The sequence below is a fragment of the Stegodyphus dumicola genome, chromosome 11, assembly GCF_044657685.1.
Source record: "Stegodyphus dumicola isolate Sdum_Otavi_A_Nest chromosome 11, ASM4465768v1".
In the NCBI taxonomy this organism is placed as follows: Eukaryota; Metazoa; Arthropoda; class Arachnida; order Araneae; family Eresidae; genus Stegodyphus; species Stegodyphus dumicola.
Genome location: NC_140778.1, coordinates 162,137,885 through 162,165,660, shown reverse-complemented (window position 1 = coordinate 162,165,660; position 27,776 = coordinate 162,137,885). Strand labels below are relative to the sequence as shown.

At 38.9% G+C, this 27,776-nt stretch overlaps 1 protein-coding gene across 1 annotated transcript in view; it reads right to left on the bottom strand.

The window, feature by feature from the left end:
* The window catches only part of LOC118200260 (cAMP and cAMP-inhibited cGMP 3',5'-cyclic phosphodiesterase 10A-like), a 234,828-nt gene that overhangs the window by 30,128 nt on the left and 176,924 nt on the right, over nucleotides 1-27,776 (bottom strand). The window lies entirely within an intron of this gene.

Genomic DNA, 27,776 nt, shown 5'->3' with positions numbered 1-27,776 from the left:
TCGTAGAAATAGTACAGTCCAAATCACCTTTGGAATAGCTTAATTTTAATCCATACTCGTAAATCCGGGTTTCGTTTTTACAAGTTTAAAATGCATTACTTAACAAATTTAAAATAACTTTTTAGCTTTCTGATAGGATAATAAAAGCAACGGGCGCAAACTAAAATGTATATTTAAAGGTGACGAGAAGAAGGAGAAAACAAGTTTAAATTTTAGTTTGTGCGTGCCCATCGCTTTTATTATGGTATATCAGAAATTTAAAAAATTATTTTAAACTTTTAAGCGCAATTTATAAAAGCTTTTTTAAATATTTTTTTTTTAGCGAAAAATGTCTGATGGATATAAAAGACAACACCAAAGTGGACATGAAAAACGCAAAAAGAAAGAGAAAGTGAGTGAGTCGCTTAGTAAAATTAAAGGTTCTTTATTGAAATATGTTAACATTTCTAAGGAGACAGAAGATAATGCAGATGCGGTAGATATTTCCTCGATCGAGGTTAGACCTAAAGAAGCTGAGGCTTGTTGGGACTCGCAAGAATGTTCAACCAATAAAACTGAGAATATCACAGAAGACGAGGCTGACGGGGGTTTACGAAATTTTAACGACGCTTCCAAGCAGGTGGTGCCTGAATCACTACCAACAACATCAGCCTCAAGTATTTTCAGTTCTGATCCAGCACGGTGGACAACCATAAGCGCAGATCTTATCGATTACTTCTCTCGTAATCACCCTGTGCAGAAATTGGATATAAATTTTAAGTTATACGCCACTAAATTTGGCGAAATAATGAGATGTCCATCACAAGATTATTTTTTCAGAAAACTGAACAACAATGATATTATAAAAAGGGACTGGTTGATATTTTCCGAATCTACTGACAAGTTTTTTTGTTATAAATGTATTTTGTTCAAATCGGACCTACCTGGAAATCCAAACCTGTGTAACCAATTCCTTACAGGCTTTAATGACTGGAAAAACGCACATTCGAGAATTTCAAGTCATGAAGTGTCAAAAGAACATTTTGCATCTATTTCTGCTTTAGTGAACTACCAACAAACTAGAAAAATTGATGAGACGTTTGATATTGTCAAGGAAAAAGAAAGCACATATTGGACAACGGTTTTAAGAAGAGTAGTGGAAGTAATTAAGTTTTTGGCCGAAAGGGGACTAGCGTTTAGAGGCGATAATGAAATACATGGTGATCCTAGTAATGGCAATTTTCTTGGGTGTATCGATCTCTTAGCCAAATTTGATCCGTTTCTAGAAGAACATGTAAGAAGATACGGTAATCCAGGCCGCGGAAAAGTATCATATTTATCCTCCACAACGTATGAAGAACTAATAATTTTACTGGGGTCAAAAGTATTGGAAAAAATAGTTACAGAAATCAAAGAAGCCAAGTATTATGAAATCACTGTGGATTCTACACCTGACGTTAGCCATACGGATCAACTCTCCATAGTTATTAGATATGTCTCAAAAACTGGAGATATATATGAAAGATTTTTTATGTTTGTTAAAATAGAAAAACATGATGCCAAGTATCTTTTTGACACTCTAATTTCAGTTTTAGAAAATCAGGGAATAGACCCAAAATTTTGCAGATGTCAGTCTTATGACAATGCGGCTAATATGAGCGGAGTGTATTCGGGAGTACAAACTAGATTTAGGGAAATCAACAGCGCAGCCACTTGGGTACCATGTGGAGCTCATAGTCTTAATCTCGTTGGCACAGCGGCGGCAGAAAGCTGCTTAGAAGCTGTAAAATTTTTTGAAATTTTACAATCGCTCTACAGTTTCTTTGCAGTGTCCCCTCAAAGATGGTCTAAACTAAGGTCTTTGGGAAGTAAAATTTCTGTAAAAAGACTTTCAGAGACCAGATGGTCAGCACGTTATGAGGCTGTAAAAACATTATGTGCCCATTATGATGATATACGTGGTATTCTTACAAATATTTCAACTAGTGAAGGTATGAAACCTACAACAGTGATTGAGGCACAAACCTTAATCCATCAAATGAATACTTTGGAGATGGTATTACTCACAGTTATTTGGGAAGATCTACTAAAACACGTCGATATTGTAAATAAATCTCTTCAAGAACCTGGCATCGAGTTTAACACGATGGTGCGACTTTACGACAGTTTAATTCAATATTTATCTCACTGCAGAACTGAGGACATGTATAATAGCTATTATCTTAAGGCAAAAGCCCTTGCACCAGATTCAGAATTTAAAGAATCCGAAACTAGAGTTCGTAAGAGAAAACGACAGTTCGATGAAGGGCCAGATGAGACTCCCTCTCGCAGTGCCAAAGATTCCTATAAGATTAATGTTTTTTTTATTGTTCTGGATGTGCTTTGCGCTGAAATGACAAAGAGACGCACTGCGTATACCAGCCTTTATGACACATTTAGTTTTCTTACGGATAATACACTGACCGAGGACATTATCAAGGTTAAGGCTCAAGCTCTGGTAAAAATGTATCCGTCTGACTTAGAAGAAAACTTTGTTGATGAGTATTTGATTTTTTCAAATTTGTACCCCAAAACCACCTCTATAACGGATCTCATCAAATTACAAATAAAGGATAAACTTGTGTCAAGTTTCCCAAATGTTAATATTGCATTGCGCATATACCTTTCGATATTGGGTTCGAATGCAGAAGGAGAAAGATCATTCTCCAAATTAAAGCTTATAAAAAATTTTATGCGTTCAACTATGGGTCAAGAGAGAACTTCCGTCACTGGGCCTTCTGTGTATTGAAAGTGATGTCGCCCGCGGCATTAATTTTGAAGATATAATACACGAATTCGCTGTGTCAAAATCCCGAAAAAAGGAGTTATTTTAGGATCTACTTAGTAAACCAAACGTTTTGTATTCGTATTTTTTGTGTATTTGTATTTACATATATTATTTTGACCTTCACTATATAATAATATAAAAATGTTTATAAGTTTTGGGGTATTTTTATTTCAATATATTTTTTTTCAAAGCCCTAAGACCTTTGGCCTTCGTAGTGCCTAGGGCCTTCGTAGGCCCTAGGCACGTGCCTACTGTGCCTAATTGGTAATCTGGCCCTGGAGGTAAGTCACAGCTATTAAAATACTTCTGACGAAGATTATTAAAATATGGACACTCAATTAAAATATGACGGACAAATAGACAAACATTACAATTTGAACAAACAGGCTCATTCTCTGCTTTTAAAAGGTAGCCATGTGTCACTCTTGTGTGACCAATTCTGAGGCGAGTCAAAAGAACTTCTTCTTTACGATTTCCAGCAAAATCCCAATGCTCAATTCTAGGCTTTACATGTCTTAACTTGTTTTGACGCTGAACATCCCAAAATTGCTGCCATTTTTTTCGTATCTTCTTTTTCACAACACAACAGATGTCTCCAAAAGGGATGAGGCGATTGGACAGTTCAACAGCAGATTTGGCTGTGATATCTGCCAGCTCATTCCCTTTAATTCCCACATGACCGGGAACCCAGCAGTACAGAATTTCATATCCACGACTCGTTAAGTTTATATGTATCTTGAGAACATCCACTATGACTGGGTTTTGAGTGTTAGAAAAAGCTTCTAAAGATTTAAGTGCACTATAGGAGTCTGTAGAAACTATAAACTTTTTGTGGCAGAGCCTAGAGATGTACAAAAGACAATAATATATTGCAGTTAATTCAGATGTTAAGACAGAGGAGGCATGGTGCAAGCGTCTGCCCTCCATGTGGTCTTCAATTACAAATGCCATCCCGGCATGATCTGTTGACTTGGATCCATCGGTATAAACTGGAAGATAACTGCTATATTTGTGCCTGTGCTCAGCGAAGAGTTGTCTATAAATGATGTCATTGGTGCTTGCCTTGACGTGATGCTTGAAAACATCAAGAAGCTGAATCCGTGCATTTTCCCAAGGTGGGAATTCAAAATTCTGTACTGCTTGGGGGTGCATATCAGAGAGGGAAAGTTCCTCAATGATAGGGCGAACTCTTAAAGGAAAGGTAGGAACACAGGATGGACGTGTTTCAAATAAAGTGTTACACACATCATCAAGTAAGTACAGTTTATTGGGATGTTCAGGTTGTGATAGAATATTAAAATATTGCAATAGGGACAATTGCTCACGCCTCAGATAAAGTGATGGTTCGTTAGAGTCAACATACAGGCTCTGGACAGCAGAAGTTCTGAAAGCTCCTGAACAAATCCGCAGAGCTTGATGGTGAACAGGATCGAGTTTTAACAAAACTGATGACCGAGCGGATCCGTAAACAACTGAGACATAGTCCAGTCTAGAGCGAACCAGGGCTCTGTAAATGCAAAGCATGGAGCAACGCTCTGCACCCCAGGAGGTGTTCGCCAACACTTTTAACATATTTAGTGTTTTGAGACACTTCTTTCTCAGGTTTAAAACATGAGGGGGGAAAGTCAATTTCTGGTCGAACGTCACTCCTAAAAATTTTACTTCGGGCGCAACTGGAATAATTGAACCACTTCCTACAAAAGTGCACGCACACAGTTTTCTGTTTCGAAAAAGTAAATCCCTGTTTGTCTGACCATTCTTGGATCTTATTCAGAACCATCTGCAATTGCCTCTCTATGTATCTCATGTCTGCTCCTCGACAGCTAATCTGTAAATCATCTACATATAGAGTTCCCAAGATGGTGGGAGGAAGTTCTTTTAGTACAGAGTTTATTTTTAAACTGAAAAGCGTTACACTAAGAACACAGCCTTGAGGCACACCCTCTTCCTGTTGAAAAACATCCGAAAAAACAGAGCCAATTCTTACTTGAAAAGTTCTAGCGTTAAGGAAATTCTCAATGAAAATGGGTAGGTTGCCGCACAAGCCACTCTCGTGAAGATCGCAAAGTATACCGTATCTCCATGCCTTATCATAAGCTTTCTCTATATCGAAGAAAATTGAGACAAGGTGATTTTTTCTTACAAAAGCTTTTCGAATGGATGTCTCTAAGAGGAGCATGTTATCTACGGTTGTTCTTCCTTTTTGAAAACCGCTTTGATAAGGTGATATAATATTATTTTTTTCCAAGAAGTAGACTAGGCGGCTGTTTACCATCTTTTCAAACAGTTTGCAGAGGCAACTCGTAAGGGCAATTGGCCGATAGTTGGAGGGATTCCTTGGATCTTTGCCTGGCTTAGCAATAGGAATGACAACAGGTCTCCTCCATGCACTGGGAAATGTACGCTCCTTCCACACTCTATTGTAAAGTGTGAGAAGGGCACTCAGTGACTTACAGGACACATGCTTTAGCATTTCATAATACACGCCATCTACACCAGGACAAGACCTATGTGTCTGCAACAAAGCTCTCCTTAATTCAACCATAGTAAAGTCTCTATTATACGGCTCAGATTTGGAAGAGTTGAATGCGATGGGATTTATTTCAGAGTGTTGCTTGATAGAGAGAAATGCAGGTGAATAGTTTCTGCTTGAAGAAACGGCAGCAAATGTCTCACCAATAGTATTTGCAATTTCTTCTATGGAGCTAATCACTCGGCCATCTTTTTCCAGAAAGGAAAGTGAGTGGTCTTTATACATTCCGCATGCTTTTCGAACTCTTTCCCAAACCCGCTTACTAGACGTAGAGGATGTAATTGATGACACATAGGAAATCCAAGAATTCCTTTGGCTCTGCCTCCTTACTTTTCGTGCGTTTGCTTTGGCTCTTTTAAATGCAATGAGGTTTCGCAGAGTAGGATATCTACGAAAAATACCCCATGCTTTTTTCTGTTTTTTCAGTGCTTCATGACAATCGCGATTCCACCACGGTTTCGAATATTTCAGTATTTTCCTGATGTTCTAGGAATGGAAAGCATAGCTGCCTGAATAATAGTATTTGTAACAGCATCAACAGCATCATCGATATGCGCATCTTCTACCATTTCATCTGTGAGCTCTGCAATGGAAGAAGAAGAGTTCCCAGTCTGCCCTGTCCAGAATAAACCGAGGGACTTTCGACATGGGGTTTGCTCCTCTTCGTGCAAGAGATACAAAAATGGGATAATGATCGCTGTTGTACAGGTCATTTCCGACACTAAAAGTGCAAAATGGCAACAGAGACGGTGAACAGATGGCAAGGTCGAGAGCGTGGAATGTCCTTGAAGGCTCATGGAAGTAAGTATCCTGCCCATTATTCAGGAGACAAAGGCTATGATCTTCGATCATCTGCTCAATTTGTCTTCCTCGGCAATTTGTATCTTTACTACCCCAGAGCGGACTACGGCCGTTAAAATCTCCTATTATGATGAAAGGCTCAGGCAGCTGCTCTGTAAGACCATTTAAATCTTGCTGATGAATATGCTCATTTGGAGGCAAATACAGAGAAACGACTGTAACAACAATATCAAAATTTCTTTGAGTAGCGACAACTTGGAGGGATGTCGTCAAAGAAAGCACATTTGAGGGATAATCCAGTGAGGTGAGGAGACCTACACCTCCACTGGCACGCTCACCTGCAATGTTATATTTCCTGACGAAAGAAAACCTCCGAAGTTTTGCCTGTTGTTCTGGTTTTAGATTTGTTTCCTGTATTGCGAAGCATACAGGATGATAAGCATTAATTATGGCTTTGATGTCGAGCAAATTTCGGTGGAAACCGCGACAGTTTCATGACATGAGGGTGGCCATTATGAATGGTTTTTGTTTTTTCTGTGCTGTTCTTTTGTTTTTCGTGGAAGTAGATGCCTGGGAACTTCTAGACCCTCTCCTGCTTCCATAAAGTCTGAATCCGCAGATTCAGAAATCATCTCATCAAAAGAGCTATTGCTGTGACTTCTATTTTTATTGGATATTTTATGTGTAGTAGTTTTGGGCTTACTTTGAATAACTGTTTCTTTCTGTTGTACTATATGGGTAGCATTTTCTTTTTTCTTGTTGGATGTAGACGGTTGGGTTTTATTTGGTAGGGTCTGTGTGCCTATTCATGTTTGGGTGGCGAGATGATTTAACAGCACTGGCGTATGATGTATTTGGTCGAAGCTGTGTGCTCTGGACAAATCTTCTGCCTTCGGCATATGAGATGTTCCTCGTAACCTTTGCAGTCTGCACTTCTTTTTCCAATTTCCATTTTGGGCAGAGGCGTGAAAATGCTGGGTGCTCACCCTTGCAGTTTATACAAAGAGGCGCAGCGGTACAATTTTCAGAATCATGGCCAATCTGTGAGCATCGGGCGCATGTGAGGTTGCCACGACAAGACGTCTTAGAATGGCCGAAACGCTGCCATTGGAAACATCGTATAGGGTTAGGAATATAAGGTCTTACAGGAGTATTTACATATCCGGCCTTAATATTCTTAGGCAGATCAGGCGTGTTGAAGGTAAGGATCACGTGTTTCGTGTCTATCAACTTACCTTCTTTACGCATCTTGATCCGCCTTACACCGCAGACATTTTGTTCGGAGAGCTCAGAAGCGATCTCTTCTTCAGAAACATACAGAGTAGTAGTAGTAGTTTTATGGCGCAAAGCTCAATAGGCCATATGCGCCAAACACAGGATTCTTTTTTTTAAACTACAAACTAAAGGAACAAAAAATATAAAGACAAGAGAACACTTTTAAAATCGAGGCAAGTAAAAAGATATTTAAATGATGGGATGAAAATGCTGATTATAACTTTGATAATGAGAGATGCAGTATACATATAAAATCCTAAAACATCTGATTAATTAAAATTCCAACATAAAATCTCAGGACAAAAATCAAATTAAATAATAGAAACCTGTTTCCTTGAGGTAGTGAAACAAATTATTATTGACCTCTCTTCCGATTAAACGGTCGAGAGGCAGGTCGCAGCTATTAAAATACTTCTCACGAAGATTATTAAAATATGAACATTCAATTAAAATGTGATAAACTGAAAGACAAACATTACAAGTTGCACAAATAGGCTCGTTCTCAGCTTTCAGAAGGTAGTTATGTGTCACTCTACTGTGACCAAATCTAAGGCGAATCAAAAGAACTTCCTCCCTGCGATTGCTAGTAGTATCCCAATGCTCTATTTTAGGCTTCACCCTTCTCAACTTGTTATGAAGTTGAAGGTCCCAAAGTTGCTGCCATTTCTTTCGGATCTTCTCTTTTATGACACAACGGATATCTTTAAAAGGGATGAGGCGGCCGGACATTTCAACAGCAGATTTCGCTGCGATATCCGCCAGCTCATTGCCCTTTATTCCTGTATGTCCGGGGACCCAGCAGTACAGAAGTTCAAATCCACGACATTTCAATTTAATATTCAACTTGAGAACATCCACTATCACAGGATTCTCAGTGCTAGAAAAGGATTCTAAAGCTTTCAATGCACTGTAGGAGTCCGTATATACAATGAATTTTCGATGGCATTTTCCCAAGGTGCAATTTCAAAATGCTGTACTGCCTGTGGGGAAATATCAAACAGGGAGAATTCTTCAATGAGGGGACGAACTCTAACAGGAAAAGAAGGCACACAGGATGGACGTGCCTCAAATAAAAGGTCACAGCTATTTTCACATATACACAAGTTATAAGGATGGTCAGGTTGAGATAAAATATTAAAATAGCGTAAAAGAGACAACTCCTCACGCCTCAAACGGAGTGATGACTCGTGACAGTCAACATAAAGGCTCTGCACAGGAGATGTCCTGAAGGCTCCAGAACATATCCGCAGAGCCTGATGATGAACAGGATCTAGTTTTAACAACACTGAAGACCGGGCAGATCCGTAAACAACTGAGCCGTAGTCCAGTTTAGAGCGAATTAGAGCTCTGTAAATGCGAAGCATGGAGCAACGCTCTGCACCCCAGGAGGTGTTCGCCAGGACTTTTAAGATATTTAGAACTTTGGTACACTTTTTTCTCAAGTTTAAGACATGAGGAAGGAAAGTCAATTTTCGCTCGAACATCACCCCTAAAAATTTTACTTCAGGTGCAACTGGAATTACAGACCCATTGAGGTATAATTCCGGCTCAGGATGGAGACCTCGCTTTTTACAAAAATGCACGCACACAGTCTTCTGTTTCGAAAACGTAAATCCTTGTCTTTTTGCCCATTCCTGGATCCTGTTCAAAGCGATCTGGAGCTGTCTCTCTACATGTCTCATATCCACACCTCTACAGCTAATTTGTAGATCATCAACATATAAAGAACCTGAAATGGTGGGAGGAAGTTGTTTTAATACAGAATTTATTTTTAGGCTGAAAAGAGTTACACTGAGCACACAGCCTTGAGGCACACCCTCTTCTTGCTCAAAAACATCAGACAAAACAGAGCCTATCCTTACTTGAAAAGTTCTAGCGTTCAGGAAATTCTGAATGAAATTTGGTAGGTTGCCGCGCAAGCCACTCTCGTGAAGATCGCGAATTATACCGTATCTCCATGCCTTATCATAGGCTTTCTCTATATCGAAGAAAATTGAGACAAGGTGATTTCTTCTTACAAAAGCTTTTCGAATGGATGTCTCTAAGAGGAGCATGTTATCTACGGTTGTTCTCCCCTTTCGAAAACCACTTTGATAAGGCGATATAATATTATTCTTTTTCAAGAAGTAGACTAGGCGGCTGTTTACCATCTTTTCAAACAGTTTGCAAACACAGCTGGTAAGGGCAATTGGCCGATAGTTCGAGAGATTCCTCGGGTCTTTCCCTGGCTTCGCAATAGGAATGACAACAGTTCTCCTCCATGCACTGGGAAATGTACGCTCCTTCCAAACTCTATTGCAAAGTGTGAGAACGGCACTCAGTGACTTATAGGACAGATGCTTTAGCATTTCATAATACACGCCATCCAGACCCGGACAAGACCTATGTGTCTGCAACAAAGCTCTCCTTAATTCAACCATAGTAAAGTCTCTATTGTACGGCTCAAAGTTGGAAGAGTTGAAAGCGATGGGATTTTTCTCAGAGCGTTGCTTGATAGAAAGAAATGCAGGTGAGTAATTTCGGCTGGAAGAAACGGCAGCAAATGTCTCACCAATTGTATTTGCAATTTCTTCTATGGAGCTAATCACTCGGCCATCTTTTTCCAGAAAGGAAAGTGAGTGGTCTTTGTACATTCCGCATGCTTTTCGAACTCGTTCCCAAACCCGCTTACTAGGCGTAGAGGATGTTATTGAGGATACATATGAAATCCAGGAATCCCTCTGGCTCTGTCTTCTTACTTTCCGTGCATTTGCTTTGGCTCTTTTAAAAGCTATGAGGTTTCGCAGAGTAGGATATCTACGAAAAATACCCCATGCTTTTTTCTATTTTTTCAGTGCTTCATGACAGTCGCGATTCCACCACGGTTTCGAATATTTTAGTGCTTTTCCTGATGTTCTAGGAATCGAAAGCATAGCTGCCTGAATAATAGTATTAGTAACAGCTTCAACAGCGTCATCTATATGCACACATTCTACCATTTGCTCTGTCAGCTCTGCAGCGGAAGAGAAGAGTTCCCAGTCTGCCCTGTCCAGGATAAAACGAGGGACTCTCGACACGGGGTTTGCTCCTCTTCGTGCAAGAGACACAGAAATAGGATATTGAGCGCTGTTGTACAGGTCATTTCCGAAACTAAAAGTGCAAAATGGCAACAGAGATGGTGAACAGATGGCAAGATCGAGAGCGTGGAATGTCCTTGAAGGCTCATGGAAGTACGTATCTTGCCCATTATTTAGGAGACAAAGGCTGTGATCTTCGATCATCTGCTCTATTTGTCTTCCTCGGCAATTTGTATCTTTACTTCCCCAGAGTGGACTATGGCCGTTAAAATCTCCTATTATGATAAAAGGCTCAGGCAGCTGCTCTATTAGTTTATTTAAATCTTGCTGATAAATGTGCTCATTTGGAGGCAAATACAAAGAAACAAATGAAACAATAATATCAAAATTTATTTGAGTAGCGACAACTTGGAGGGATGTCGTCAAAGGAAGTACATTTGAGGAATAATCCAGTGAGGAGAGGAGACCTACACCTCCACTGGCACGCTCACCTGCAAGGTTATCCTTCCTGACGAAAGAAAACCTCCGAAGTTTTGCATGGTGTTCGGGTTTCAAATTTGTTTCCTGTATTGCTAAGCACACAGGATGATACACATTTATTATAGATTTAATGTCAAGGAAATTTCGGTGGAAACCGCGACAGTTCCATGACTTGAGGGTGGCCATTATGAATTGTTTTTGTTTTTTCTGTGCTGTTCTTTTGTTTTTCGTGGAAGTAGATGCCTGGGAACTTCTAGACCCTCTTCTACTTCCATAAAGTCTGAATCCGCAGATTCAGAAATCATCTCATCAAAAGAGCTATTGCTGTGACTTCTATTTTTATTGGATATTTTATGTGTAGAAGTTTTGGGCTTACTTTGAATAACTGTTTCTTTCTTTTGTACTATATGGGTTGCATTTTCTTTTTGCTTGTTGGATGTAGATGGATGGGTTTTATTTGCTAGGGTCTGTGTGCCTATTGAAGTTTGGGTGGCGACTGTACGAGATGAATTTACAGCACTGGCGTATGATGTATTTGGTCGAAGCTGTGTGCTCTGGACTAATCTTCTGGCTTCGGCATATGAGATGTTCCTCGTAAACTTTGTAGTCTGCACTTCTTTTTCCAATTTCCATTTTGGGCAGAGGCGTGAAAATGCTGGGTGCTCACCCTTGCAATTTATACAAAGAGGCGCAGCGGTACAATTTTCAGAATCGTGGCCAATCTGTGAGCATCGGGCGCATGTAAGGCTGCCACGACAAGACGTCTTAGAATGGCCGAAACGCTGGCATTGGAAACATCGCATAGGGTTTGGAATATAAGGTCTTACAGGAATATTTAGATATGCGGCCTTAATATTCTTAGGCAGATCAGGCGTGTTGAAGGTAAAGATCACGTGTTTCGTGTCTATCAACTTACCTTCTTTACGCATCTTGATCCGCCTTACACCGCAGACATTTTGTTCGGAGAGCTCAGAAGCGATCTCTTCTTCAGAAACATACAGAAGGTCGAATTCTGAGATTACACCCCGACAATAGTTGAGTGACTTATGTGGTGTTACAGTCACATTCGCTTGCCCAAGTTTAGTTATCTGAAGTAAAGAAGCAGATTGGGTGGCTGAGGTTGTATCAATAAGCAAGTCTCCGGAGCGGAGACGCTTTATATTTCTCGGCTCACCAATACAGGACTGGATGTATTTGTTTATTACGAAAGGAGACATCTTATGCATTTCGCCAGGACTAGAGATGACTAGGAAACGGGGACTATTGTTATGATTTTTTTCATTTGTATCTGTACGTAATTTTTTTGCAGTAGACTTTTCAGAAGTAGGTTGAGTGAGTGGTTGAGTGAGTGGTTTAGCAGTAGACGTTTCAGAAATAGGTTGAATGACTGGTTTAACAGTAGATGTTTCAGAACTAGGTTGAGTGACTGGTTTAGGAGTAGAAGTTTCAGAACTAGGTTGAGTGACAGGAGTGATTTGAGTGACTTGAGTGACAGGATTGACTTGAGTGACTGGAGTTACCTCGAAATCTTTTATTAAGTAAATATGAGAAGCCATAGTGAAAGAATAAAGATTCGGGTCCGACGGCCCCGCCCACCACGGAGCCCAACAAGGGAACACAGATTCCTGTGTTAGGGCTAGCCGGACCTATACGCAAACTGAAGCCCCACAGTCGGCTTTCCCGAAAGCAGGTACTCCCGAGAGCTTGACCCCAAGCCACTGACACAAGGACTAGTGACCAGCCGATTGACACCCGTGAGGACGACTAAGGTGCCTCCCGTTTAGCTGAAGCAGAGGCCAAAGCAGTGTGTTGGGGACAGTACCTCGCCCCTCAACAACCAGGACCCTCCTTTCCAGCGACACGGGTCTCCACGCACGGCAAACACGTGGGCAGTTTTCTCGCCACTTGAAAACTAGAAACAAGGTCTGTTCCAGCCTCTCGTGACGAGCCCCAAACTCCGTAGAGAGAAACCACAAGGGAGAAGGGAAGGGAAAAAGATCCAGCCAAGAGGAGAGGAGACGGAAAAGAGGATAGATCACTGGGGCTCCAGGATCGTGACACCCGTCTCACCAAGATGATCCCCTGAAAAGCTAGGGTACCTCGGGATTGCCACACCCGTACTCACAAAAGTGAGCCCCCTGAGGGACAGAAACATACAGAAAGTCGAATTCTGAGATTACACCCCGACAATAGTTGAGTGACTTATGTGGTGTTACAGTCACATTCGCTTGCCCAGGTTTAGTTATCTGAAGTAAAGAAGCAGACTGGGTGGCTGAGGTTGTATCAATAAGCAAGTCTCCGGAGCGGAGACGCTTTATATTTCTCGGCTCACCAATACAGGACTGGATGTATTTGTTTATTACCAAAGGAGACATCTTATGCATTTCGCCAGAAGGACTAGAGATGACTAGGAAACGGGGACTATTGTTATGATTTTTTCCATTTGTATCTGTACGTAATTTTTTTGCAGTAGACTTTTCAGAACTAGGTTGAGTGGCTGGTTTAGCAGTAGATGTTTCAGAACTAGGTTGAATGACTGGTTTAGCAGACGTTTCAGAACTATGTTGAGTGACTGGAGTGACCTCGAAATCTTTAATTAAATATATATGTGATGAAGCCATATTGAAGAGAACAAAGATTCGGGTCCGACGGCCCCGCCCACCACGGAGCCCAACAAGGGAACACAGATTCCTGTGTTAGGGCTAGCCGGACCTATACGCAAACTGAAGCCCGACAGTCGGCTTTCCCAAAAGCAGGTACTCCCGAGAGCTTGACCCCAAGCCACTGACACAAGGACTAGTGACCAGCCGATTGACACCCGTGAGGACGACTAAGGTGCCTCCCGTTTAGCTGAAGCAGAGGCCAAAGCAGTGTGTTGGGGACAGTACCTCGCTCCTCAACTACCAGGACCCTCTTTTCCAGCGACACGGGTCTCCACGCACGGCAAACACGTGGGCAGTTTTCTCGCCACTCGAGAACTAGAGACAAGGTCTGTTCCAGTTTCTCGTGACGAGCCCCAAACTCCGTAGAGAGAAACCACAAGGGAGAAGGGAAGGGGAAAAGTTCCAGCCAAGAGGAGAGGAGACGGAAAAGAGGAAAGATCACTGGGGCTCCAGGATCGTGACACCCGTCTCACCAAGAAGATGATCCCCTGAAGGGCTAGGGTACCTCGGGATTGCCACACCCGTACTCACAAAAGTGAGCCCCCTGAGGGAGGCTGTTATAAATACAAACAGTTATGGAAAAGAAAAAGACAGTTCGACGAAAAGTGTCAGTAAGTTCTGATGTATTCAGTTTTTCAGGTTTTTGAGCTTTGGCTTATAAGTTGCCGGGAACTGTTAACAGTTCCACTTTCACGATAGGTTAGTCTTCCTCCCAAAAAACACTGTAAAGCAGGCTAGCTCCCTCTTTACTTTCAATCAATGGCTCAGATAAATAACAGAAAAATAATTAAATGAAGCAACCAGCTTTGAAAAACCTGTAAGGCTAATGCTACTCCGCTTCCTTCTACTGCAAGTAAAACACAATCACTTTGAAAGACATACAATTGCATCTACCAAATCACCTGTAAAGAATGTTCTCTAGCATATATAGGTCAAACTAAAAACCCTCTCAACCTCAGAATTAATAACCATAGATCTCATATAAAAAGATTTAAAAATAAAAACAATAATAGCACCAAAGATCATCAACTTACAGCTATTCTTGAACATTATAATCTACATAATTTTGATCACATAGAAATTAACGTGCTTGATATTGTTCCTAACACCAAACTTCGACTGTTTAAGGATTTACATACTTCAAAATAAGTCACTTTATCCTTACGGACTGAATGCATATCTCAGTAATACCACTAATAGACAGCACGAGATTTCTATATATGGACAATTCAGATTTTTTAGCACTACTACTAACAGAGGAACTAGAGGAGGTGATGCTAAAAACAAAAAATTTTTTTCGTCACAAGATCTGAAATTAATTATTCATAATCTTAATTCCTACCTTGGACATCAAGACTTCGTTAAAAATGCTATAAAACTTCTTCATACCTTTAAGAATACTACCTTATGGAATCTGATTAAAACAGTAAATCAACCGTCTCAATGCTCCAAAATAGTCAAGGATCTTATTTTAGACTTCTGCAATTTTAAACTTAAAAACAGTAATTTCTTTCACAAAAAACTTTTTTGTACTATTCAGTTCAAACACCCTTCTTACGATAAGTTCAAAATTCCTAGCATTTTCAAAAAATATCAGCACTTGCTTCCTAACCAACCTCTCCAGATTAAACCCTGTTTTAAATTTGAAAAAACCTTGGGTCAACTAGTTATAAACCACCACGTTATAAAAGATAATAGCACATGTTACTGCCAAATGCCTGTCTACAAAAAATATGTCGATCCTTTCCACCAACATATAGTCACAGGAGATCTTAATATTGTAGAAAATACTGAATTACGTAACCTTATGCAACTTGGCACCAAGTTTCGTCCTACTTTCAGTCTTAATAGACACGTCTGCCTCAAACAATTCAATAATGATCTAGATAAATTTATTATTATTGCTAGTACAAGATCCAATTTACCCACTACAACTTTTCTTGAATGGAAAGCTGCACTTATAAAAGAATTTCAATGTTTGCTGTTCAAGGCGCCTAATTTCAACTCTTTACACAATAAAAAACGCCTGGAGGATCTCATTCAAAAATTGCAACATAACTTTATCATCACGAAGATTGACAAAGCAAGCAACAATTTTAGTATTATTTGACAACACTTCTACTACAACCTTCTGCATAAAGAGTTACATAACACTTGCACTTACCAAAAAATAACTTCCAGTACTCAGATTCTTCTAAATAAATTTAAAGCACTACATAAAAGACTTAAAATACAACCCCAGAAATATAACAATAGGTTTGCAAATCTCTATGCCTTACCGAAATTTCATAAGTCTCCAATTAAATTCAGGTTCATAGCTAATAGTACTAAAAGTTATCTCAAAGAAATAGATTATCTCTTTGCGCAAAAACTTCGTGTGATTCGTGAACTAATCAATAACTATGATTTTAAAGGTTTGCATTGCAACTGGATGATCTCTAGTAATGAACAAGTTCTTAAAACTCTGAATTCACTTCAAACAGAACATATCCAATGCTACGACTTTGAAAACCTTTATACATCTCTACCACTCGAAGAAATTTTTACAAGTTTACTTGCTCTTCCAGATTTATTTCCACAATTTTCTACCATTCTCAGCAACGAAAAATGGCAGCTATTCCTTACCAGCGTTCTCTTCAATAATTTTATTCAATTTGACAATTACATCTATAAACAAGTTCAGGGAATACCTACGGGCGGGAATTTTTCAACTTCAGTTTGTGAATTATTCCTGTTCACTAAAGAACTAACCTATGTACGTTCACTCAGAACGGAAGAAAGTCTCTTTTTCCAACACATCTATAGATATATTGATGATGTCATAGCATTTAATAACTACAACAAAATAGAAAACGCTAATATCTACCCTGCTTGCTTAAAACTTAATAAAACCAATACAGAACAGCATGATGTAGTCTACCTTGATTTACATATTATTGATTACCGTTTTATTAAAGTTTACGATAAAAGAAGAGAATTTAATTTTTCCACACTTAAACTCACTAACTGGAATTCAAATATTTCCAAAAGAGTAACAATCAACACAATTTATTCACAGCTACTTAGAATGAAAAGAATTTGCAATACTGCGGAACACTTACAAGAAGAAATACCATACTTCGTAACTATTTTAAAAAGTAACCAAATACCACATAAAATAATTAAAAATTCCCTTACCAAAGCTGGCATTAACCTTACCTAATTATAGATTTTTTGAGTTAGATAATGATTTTTTATACCTAAAGCTACGGACGGTTTAAGAAGGATGACTAATTCAGAGAATCTATTGTAAAAATGTACAGAAAATTCTTGTTTATTCATTCCCTTTCTTCCAAAAAAATTTTGGCACTTTAATCTTACTATTATGTACTATTATGTACATATTTATAATAAATACTATTATGTACATATTTTTAAATTTAAATTTCTTTAGTGGCCAATTTTACTGCTTTTATTAACAAATCGGGCTTTTTTCATTTTTCATAGTAGCTTGATCGCCCGCTACCTTGAAGAATTACGACTTTTTTAACAAATTACTGTTTTTTCCTTTTTCTCATGCTTTAATGGCCAAGCTTTTATAGTTTTAGCTAATTTTGCCATTTTCACTTCGAAAAAATTTTTTCCATCCTACTATAAGCCAAGCGCCATTTTTTCAGTTCTTCACACGGGTTCCGAGGTTTCCGGCCCCCTCCGATAATAGGAGACGAGTTACAGATAACGAAAATCACTTCACATTGGCTAAACGCCCACAACACTGCGCTCCCCCCTACGTACGTCATCCAAAATAAGACGCTAGAAGTTAGCAGCCATTTTTCTGCATGTTTTCAGAGGGACAGCTTTACATCGCCAAAGGTCAGTTTTTTGTTTCTTTTGTTACAACTTTTTCTTGGTCTTAGCAAGACCCACTGAGTTGTTCTTTTCTCAATTTTTTATTTTATATTGATTATTAACTACAGGTTTTCTTACAGTTTTATAAAATCTATTTTTTAAAAATAAAATTGTTAATCTTTAAGCTTGCAGGCCCAGCCCGAATGTATTTGCATTTTTAGGACTAATAGCTCATCGCTATTTATTTCGTTTTGATTTTAATTTTAGACTAGGTTTAGAAAGTTTGATTTTGATTAACATATTTTAACACCTTAATGTGTCATTCTGAGCGGATGCGTCGGGAAATTGGAACAGAGAATTGAGACTATTAAAATTTCCAAGACACTTTGTCAAAAAAATTTTTTAGCGAAAAAGTTTCAATTGTCTGTTTCGGCGAAACGCGTAATGGGGTTAGCTTGATTCGACGTTCAAATAAATGAAATTTCCCTTGAAAAGCCTGTTAGGATGTCGAATTGGGCTAATTTACCATTTTCCGCTTACTTTTTAACTTTTTCTGTTTTTTAATTTTATTGTATTTATGTTTTACATGTCTAATGATTTGCTTTTCATGTGTATTAATTTTTGAAAACGTCTTAAACCTTTTGGAGCAGCAGCTCTTGGTAACATTTAGGCGAGCTTTCTACAATTTTTATTTTTTACTTATTTTGCAGCATATTGCGCAAGATGTTTTCTTGACCAAAATTGGTTTTTCAAAAATTGTTATTACTGCTTTGCTTGATAAATTATTTCTTTTTCGCAGCTGACAGCGCAAAAAAGTGTCAGTAAGTTCTGATGTATTCAGTTTTTCAGGTTTTTGAGCTTTGGCTTATAAGTTGCCGGGAACTGTTAACAGTTCCACTTTCACGATAGGTTAGTCTTCCTCCCAAAAAACACTGTAAAGCAGGCTAGCTCCCTCTTTACTTTCAATCAATGGCTCAGATAAATAACAGAAAAATAATTAAATGAAGCAACCAGCTTTGAAAAACCTGTAAGGCTAATGCTACTCCGCTTCCTTCTACTGCAAGTAAAACACAATCACTTTGAAAGACATACAATTGCATCTACCAAATCACCTGTAAAGAATGTTCTCTAGCATATATAGGTCAAACTAAAAACCCTCTCAACCTCAGAATTAATAACCATAGATCTCATATAAAAAGATTTAAAAATAAAAACAATAATAGCACCAAAGATCATCAACTTACAGCTATTCTTGAACATTATAATCTACATAATTTTGATCACATAGAAATTAACGTGCTTGATATTGTTCCTAACACCAAACTTCGACTGTTTAAGGATTTACATACTTCAAAATAAGTCACTTTATCCTTACGGACTGAATGCATATCTCAGTAATACCACTAATAGACAGCACGAGATTTCTATATATGGACAATTCAGATTTTTTAGCACTACTACTAACAGAGGAACTAGAGGAGGTGATGCTAAAAACAAAAAATTTTTTTCGTCACAAGATCTGAAATTAATTATTCATAATCTTAATTCCTACCTTGGACATCAAGACTTTGTTAAAAATGCCATAAAACTTCTTCATACCTTTAAGAATACTACCTTATGGAATCTGATTAAAACAGTAAATCAACCGTCTCAATGCTCCAAAATAGTCGCCCTCAGGGGCTCACTTTTGTGAGTACGGGTGTGGCAATCCCGAGGTACCGTAGCCCTTCAGGGGATCATCTTCTTGGTGAGACGGGTGTCACGATCCTGGAGCCCCAGTGATCTCTCCTCTTTTCCGTCTCCTCTCCTCTTGGCTGGATCTTTTTCCCTTCCCTTCTCCCTTGTGGTTTCTCTCTACGGAGTTTGGGGCTTGTCACGAGAGCCTGGAACAGACCTTGTCTCTAGTTCTCGAGTGGCGAGAAAACTGCCCACGTGTTTGCCGTGCGTGGAGACCCGTGTCGCTGGAAAGGAGGTTCCTGGTAGTTGAGGGGCGAGGTACTGTCCCCAACACACTGCTTTGGCCTCTGCTTCAGCTAAACGGGAGGCACCTTAGTCGTCCTCACGGGTGTCAATCGGCTGGTCACTAGTCCTTGTGTCAGTGGCTTGGGGTCAAGCTCTCGGGAGTACCTGCTTTCGGGAAAGCCGACTGTGGGGCTTGAGTTTGCGTATAGGTCCGGCTAGCCCTAACACAGGAATCTGTGTTCCCTTGTTGGGCTCCGTGGTGGGCGGGGCCGTCGGACCCGAATCTTTTCTTATTTCAATATGGCTAATTCTCAAATTTTTCTGATCAAAGACTTCGAAGTCACTCCAGTCTCTCAACCTAGTTCTGAAACGTCCACTACTAAACCAGTCACTCAACCTAGCTCTGAACCACCTACTAATAAACCAATCATTCAACCTAGTTCTGAAAATTCTGCAAAAAAATTACGGACAGATGCAAATAAAAAAAATCATAACAATAGTCCCCGTTTCCTAGTCATCTCTAGTCCTTCTGGCGAAATGCATAAGATGTCTCCTTTCGTGATTAACAAATACATCCAGTCTTGTATTGGTGAGCCAAGAAATATAAAGCGTCTCCGCTCCGGAGACTTCCTTATTGATACAATCTCAACCACCCAGTCTGCTTCTTTACTTCAAATAACTAAACTTGGGCAAGCGAATGTCAATGTAACAGCACATAAGACACTGAATTATTGTCGTGGCGTTATATCGGAATTCGACCTTCTGTATGTTCCTGAAGAAGAGATCGCTTCCGAGCTATCCGACCAAAATGTCTGCGGTGCTAGGCGGATCAAGATGCGTAAGGAAGGTAAGTTGATCGATACGAAACACGTGATCCTTACCTTCAACACGCCTGATCTGCCTAAGAATATTAAGGCCGGATATTTAAATTGTCCCGTAAGACCTTATATTCCCAACCCTATGCGATGCTTCTAATGCCAGCGTTTCGGCCATTCTAAGACGTCTTGTCGTGGCAGCCTCACATGCGCTCGATGCTCACAGATTGGCCACGATTCTGAAAATTGTACCGCTGCGCCTCTTTGTATAAATTGCAAGGGTGAGCACCCAGCATTTTCACGCCTCTGTCCAAAATGGAAATTGGAAAAAGAAGTGCAGACTGCAAAGGTTACGAGGAACATCTCATATGCCGAAGCCAGAAGATTAGTCCAAAGCACACAGCTACGACCAAATACATCTTACGCCAATGCTCTTAAAAAATCTCGCTCAGTTGCTACCCAAACATCAGTTAGTATGCAGACGCCACCAAACAAAACTCAACAGACTACAAACAACAAGAAGAAAGAAAACCCAACCCATACAGTACAAAATAAAGAAATAGTAATTCAAAGCAAACCCAAAACTACCACACGAAAAGAAACAAATAAAAATAGAAGTTCCAGCAATAGCTCTCTTGATGGAATGGTTTCTGAATCTGCGGATTCAGACGGTATGGAAGTAGAAGAGGGTCTGGAAGTTCCCAAGCATCTACTTCCACGAAAAACCAAACAAGAGCACAGAAAGAACAAAAACTATTCATAATGGCCACCCTCGTATCATGGAACTGTCGTGGTTTCCACCGAAATCTGCTCGACATCAAAGCTATAATCAATGTTCATCAACCTTTATGCTTCGCAATACAGGAAACAAATCTAAAACCGGAACAACAAGCAAAACTTCGGAGGTTTTCTTTCGTCAGGAAAGACAACATTGCAGGTGAGCGTGCCAGTGGAGGTGTAGGTCTCCTCACCTCACTGGATTATCCCTCAAATGTGCTTTCTTTGACGACATCCCTCCAAGTTGTCGCTACTCAAACAAATTTTGATTTTGTTGCTACAGTCGTTTCTCTGTATTTGCCTCCAAATGAGCATATTGATCAGCAAGATTTAAATGGTCTTTTAGAGCAGCTGCCTGAGCCTTTCATCATAATAGGAGATTTTAACGGCCATAGTCCGCTCTGGGGTAGTAAGGATACTAATTGCCGAGGAAGACAAATTGAGCAGATGATCGAAGATCATAGCCTTTGTCTCCTCAATAATGGGCAAGATACTTACTTCCATGAGCCTTCAAAAACATTCCATGCTCTCGACCTTGCCATCTGTTCACCATCTCTGTTGCCTTTTTGCACTTTTAATGTGGGTAAAGATCTTTACAACAGTGATCATTATCCCATTCTTGTGTCTCTTGCACGAGGAGCAAACCCCATGTCGAGATCCCCTCGATTCATACTGGACAGGGCAGACTGGGAACTCTTCTCTTCCTTTGCAGAGCTCACAGATGAAATGGTAGAAGATGCGCATATCGATGACGCTGTTGAAGCTGTTACTAATACTATTATTCAGGCAGCTATGCTCTCCATTCCTAGAACATCAGGAAAACTACTAAAATATTCAAAACCATGGTGGAATCGCGACTGTCATGAAGCACTGAAAAAACAGAAAAAAGCATGGGGTATTTTTCGTAGATATCCTACTCTGCGAAACCTCATAGCCTTTAAAAGAGCCAAAGCAAATGCACGAAAAGTAAGAAGGCAGAGCCAGAGGGATTCCTGGATTTCATATGTGTCGTCAATAACATCCTCCACGCCTAGCAAGCGGGTTTGGGAAAGAGTTCGAAAAGCATGCGGCATATATAAAGACCACTCACTTTCCTTTTTGGAAAAAGATGGCCGAGTGATTAGCTCCATAGAAGAAATTGCGAATACTATCGGTGAGACATTTGCTGCCGTTTCTTCCAGCAGAAACTATACACCTGCATTTCTTTCTATGAAGCAGCACTCTGAAATAAATCCCATCGCATTCAACTCTTCCAAATCTGAGCCTTACAATAGAGACTTTACTATGCTTGAATTAAGGAGTGCTTTATTGCAGACACATAGGTCTTCTCCGGGTCTTGATGGAGTGAATTATGAAATGCTAAAGCATCTGTCCTGTAAGTCACTGAATGCCCTTCTCACTCTTTACAATAGGGTGTGGAAGGAGCATGCCTTTCCCAGTGCATGGAGGAGAGCTATTGTCATTCCTATTCCTAAGCCAGGGAAAGATCCAAGGAATCCCTCCAACTATCGGCCAATTGCCCTTACGAGTTGCCTCTGCAAACTGTTTGAAAAGATGGTAAACAGCCGCCTAGTCTACTTCTTGGAAAAGAATGATATTATATCGCCTTATCAGAGTGGTTTTCGAAAGGGAAGAACAACTGTAGATAACATGCTCCTCTTAGAGACATCTATTCGAAAAGCATTTGTAAGAAGAAGCCACCTTGTCTCGATATTCTTCGACATTGAAAAAGCTTATGATAAGGCATGGAGATACGGTATACTCCGGGATCTTCACGAGAGTGGCTTGCGCGGCAACCTACCAATTTTCATTCAAAATTTCTTGAACACTAGAACTTTTCAAGTAAGAATTGGCTCTGTTTTTTCGGATGTTTTTAAACAGGAAGAGGGTGTGCCTCAAGGCTGTGTGCTCAGTGTAACCCTGTTTAGTTTAAAAATAAATTCTGTACTAAAAGAACTTCCTCCCACCATCTTGGGATCTCTATATCTTGATGATCTGCAGATTAGCTGTCGAGGAGCAGACATGAGATATGTAGAGAGGCAACTGCAGATGGCTCTGAATAAGATCCAAGAATGGTCAGACAAACAGGGATTTACATTTTCGAAACAGAAAACTGTGTGCGTGCACTTTTGTAGGAAGCGAGGTCTCCATCCTGAACTTGAGTTATATTTGAATGGTACAATTATTCCAGTTGCGCCTGAAGTAAAATTTTTAGGAGTGACTTTCGACCGAAAATTGACTTTCCTTTCTCATGTTTTAAACCTGAGAAAGAAGTGTCTAAAAACACTAAATATTTTAAAAGTGTTGGCGAACACCTCCTGGGGTGCAGAGCGTTGCTCCATGCTTCGCATTTACAGAGCGCTCGTCCGCTCTAAACTGGACTATGGCTCAGTTGTGTATGGATCCGCTCGGTCATCTGTTTTGTTAAAACTGGATCCTGTTCACCATCAAGGTCTGCGCATTTGTTCAGGAGCATTCAGGACTTCTCCTGTGCAGAGCCTATATGTTGACTGTAACGAACCATCACTTTATCTGAGGCGTGAGCAATTGTCCCTTTTACAATATTTTAATATCTTATCCCAACCTGAACATCCCAATAAGCTGTGCTTACTTGATAATGAGTGTAACACTTTATTTGAAACACGTCCATCCTGCGTTCCTACCTTTCCTTTAAGACTTCGCCCTATCATTGAGGAACTTTCCCTCTCTGATATGCGCCCCCAAGCAGTACAGAACTTTGAAATCCCACCTTGGGAAAATTCACGGATTCAGCTTCTTGATGTTTTCAAACATCACGTGAAGGCAAGCACTAACGAGATCGTTTATAGACAACTCTTTGCTGAGCACAGGCACAAATATAGCAGTTATTATCCGATATACACAGATGGATCAAAGACAAATGATCATGTTGGGATGGCTTTTGTATTTGAAAATTACATGGAGGGCAGATGCCTGCACCATGCTTTCTCAGTCCTAACATCTGAACTGACTGCTATATATTATGGTCTTTTGTATATCTCAAAGCTCTGCCACAAAATGTTCATAGTTTACACAGACTCGTATAGTGCTCTTAAATCCTTGGAAGCTTTTCCCAACATTCAGAATCCTGTGGTAGTGGATGTTCTCAAAATTCATATAAATTTAACGATTCGAGGTTATGAAGTCCTGTACTGCTGGGTTCCTGGACATGTTGGAATAAAAGGAAATGAGCTTGCAGATATCGCAGCCAAATCTGCTGTTGAACTGTCCAGTCGCCTTATCCCTTTTAGATATATCTGCAATGTCATCAAGGGAAAGGTCCGAAAAAAATGGCAGCAATTTTGGGATGTTCAGCATCACAACAAGTTGAGAAACGTCAAGCCTAGAATTGAGCATTGGGATATTGTTGGAAATCGTAAGGAGGACGTTCTTTTGACTCGCCTCACAATTGGTCACACTCGAGTCACACATAACTATCTTCTCAAAGCTGAAAATGAGCCTGTTTGTTTTAATTGTAATGTTTGTTTATCTGTTCGTCATATTTTAATTAAGTGTCCATGTTTTAATAGTCTTCGCCAGAAATATTTTAATAGCTGTGACTTACCTCTCGACCGTTTAATCGGAAGAGAGGTCAATTGTAATTTATTTTATTATTTAAAAGAGATTGGCTTTTATTACCAAATGTAATTTGTTTTGAAGACTGTGTCTTGAATTTTAATATGTGCTTTTTAACTTGTGTTTATATGACTTCATCCTCTGGATTTGGTACATTTATCTACTTGTTTTTATTGATTGAATTTTAATGTCATCAATTGTAATCATCCCATCTTGTGTTTGGCGCGTCATAACCATCTCTGGTTTTTGCGCCATAATCACTCACACACTCACTCACGCTCCAAAATAGTCAAGGATCTTATTTTAAGACTTCTGCAATTTTAAACTTAAAAACAGTAATTTCTTTCACAAAAAACTTCTTTGTACTATTCAGTTCAAACACCCTTCTTACGATAAGTTCAAAATTCCTAGCATTTTCAAAAAATATCAGCACTTGCTTCCTAACCAACCTCTCCAGATTAAAGCCTGTTTTAAATTTGAAAAAACCTTGGGTCAACTAGTTATAAACCACCACGTTATAAAAGATAATAGCACATGTTACTGCCAAATGCCTGTCTACAAAAAATATGTCGATCCTTTCCACCAACATATAGTCACAGGAGATCTTAATATTGTAGAAAATACTGAATTACGTAACCTTATGCAACTTGGCACCAAGTTTCGTCCTACTTTCAGTCTTAATAGACACGTCTGCCTCAAACAATTCAATAATGATCTAGATAAATTTATTATTATTGCTAGTACAAGATCCAATTTACCCACTACAACTTTTCTTGAATGGAAAGCTGCACTTATAAAAGAATTTCAATGTTTGCTGTTCAAGGCGCCTAATTTCAACTCTTTACACAATAAAAAACGCCTGGAGGATCTCATTCAAAAATTGCAACATAATTTTATCATCACGAAGATTGACAAAGCAAGCAACAATTTTAGTATTATTTGACAACACTTCTACTACAACCTTCTGCATAAAGAGTTAAATAACACTTGCACTTACCAAAAAATAACTTCCAGTACTCAGATTCTTCTAAATAAATTTAAAGCACTGCATAAAAGACTTAAAATACAACCCCAGAAATATAACAATAGGTTTGCAAATCTCTATGCCTTACCGAAATTTCATAAGTCTCCAATTAAATTCAGGTTCATAGCTAATAGTACTAAAAGTTATCTCAAAGAAATAGATTATCTCTTTGCGCAAAAACTTCGTGTGATTCGTGAACTAATCAATAACTATGATTTTAAAGGTTTGCATTGCAACTGGATGATCTCTAGTAATGAACAAGTTCTTAAAACTCTGAATTCACTTCAAACAGAACATATCCAATGCTACGACTTTGAAAACCTTTATACATCTCTACCACTCGAAGAAATTTTTACAAGTTTACTTGCTCTTCCAGATTTATTTCCACAATTTTCTACCATTCTCAGCAACGAAAAATGGCAGCTATTCCTTACCAGCGTTCTCTTCAATAATTTTATTCAATTTGACAATTACATCTATAAACAAGTTCAGGGAATACCTACGGGCGGGAATTTTTCAACTTCAGTTTGTGAATTATTCCTGTTCACTAAAGAACTAACCTATGTACGTTCACTCAGAACGGAAGAAAGTCTCTTTTTCCAACACATCTATAGATATATTGATGATGTCATAGCATTTAATAACTACAACAAAATAGAAAACGCTAATATCTACCCTGCTTGCTTAAAACTTAATAAAACCAATACAGAACAGCATGATGTAGTCTACCTTGATTTACATATTATTGATTACCGTTTTATTAAAGTTTACGATAAAAGAAGAGAATTTAATTTTTCCACACTTAAACTCACTAACTGGAATTCAAATATTTCCAAAAGAGTAACAATCAACACAATTTATTCACAGCTACTTAGAATGAAAAGAATTTGCAATACTGCGGAACACTTACAAGAAGAAATACTATACTTCGTAACTATTTTAAAAAGTAACCAAATACCACATAAAATAATTAAAAATTCCCTTACCAAAGCTGGCATTAACCTTACCTAATTATAGATTTTTTGAGTTAGATAATGATTTTTTATACCTAAAGCTACGGATGGTTTAAGAAGGATGACTAATTCAGAGAATCTATTGTAAAAATGTACAGAAAATTCTTGTTTATTCATTCCCTTTCTTCCAAAAAAATTTTGGCACTTTAATCTTACTATTATGTACTATTATGTACATATTTATAATAAATACTATTATGTACATATTTTTAAATTTAAATTTCTTTAGTGGCCAATTTTACTGCTTTTATTAACAAATCGGGCTTTTTTCATTTTTCATAGTAGCTTGATCGCCCGCTACCTTGAAGAATTACGACTTTTTTAACAAATTACTGTTTTTTCCTTTTTCTCATGCTTTAATGGCCAAGCTTTTATAGTTTTAGCTAATTTTGCCATTTTCACTTCGAAAAAATTTTTTCCATCCTACTACAAGCCAAGCGCCATTTTTTCAGTTCTTCACACGGGTTCCGAGGTTTCCGGCCCCCTCCGATAATAGGAGACGAGTTACAGATAATGAAAATCACTTCACATTGGCTAAACGCCCACAACACTGCGCTCCCCCCTACGTACGTCATCCAAAATAAGACGCTAGAAGTTAGCAGCCATTTTTCTGCATGTTTTCAGAGGGACAGCTTTACATCGCCAAAGGTCAGTTTTTTGTTTCTTTTGTTACAACTTTTTCTTGGTCTTAGCAAGACCCACTGAGTTGTTCTTTTCTCAATTTTTTATTTTATATTGATTATTAACTACAGGTTTTCTTACAGTTTTATAAAATCTATTTTTTAAAAATAAAATTGTTAATCTTTAAGCTTGCAGGCCCAGCCCGAATGTATTTGCATTTTTAGGACTAATAGCTCATCGCTATTTATTTCGTTTTGATTTTAATTTTAGACTAGGTTTAGAAAGTTTGATTTTGATTAACATATTTTAACACCTTAATGTGTCATTCTGAGCGGATGCGTCGGGAAATTGGAACAGAGAATTGAGACTATTAAAATTTCCAAGACACTTTGTCAAAAAAATTTTTTAGCGAAAAAGTTTCAATTGTCTGTTTCGGCGAAACGCGTAATGGGGTTAGCTTGATTCGACGTTCAAATAAATGAAATTTCCCTTGAAAAGCCTGTTAGGATGTCGAATTGGGCTAATTTA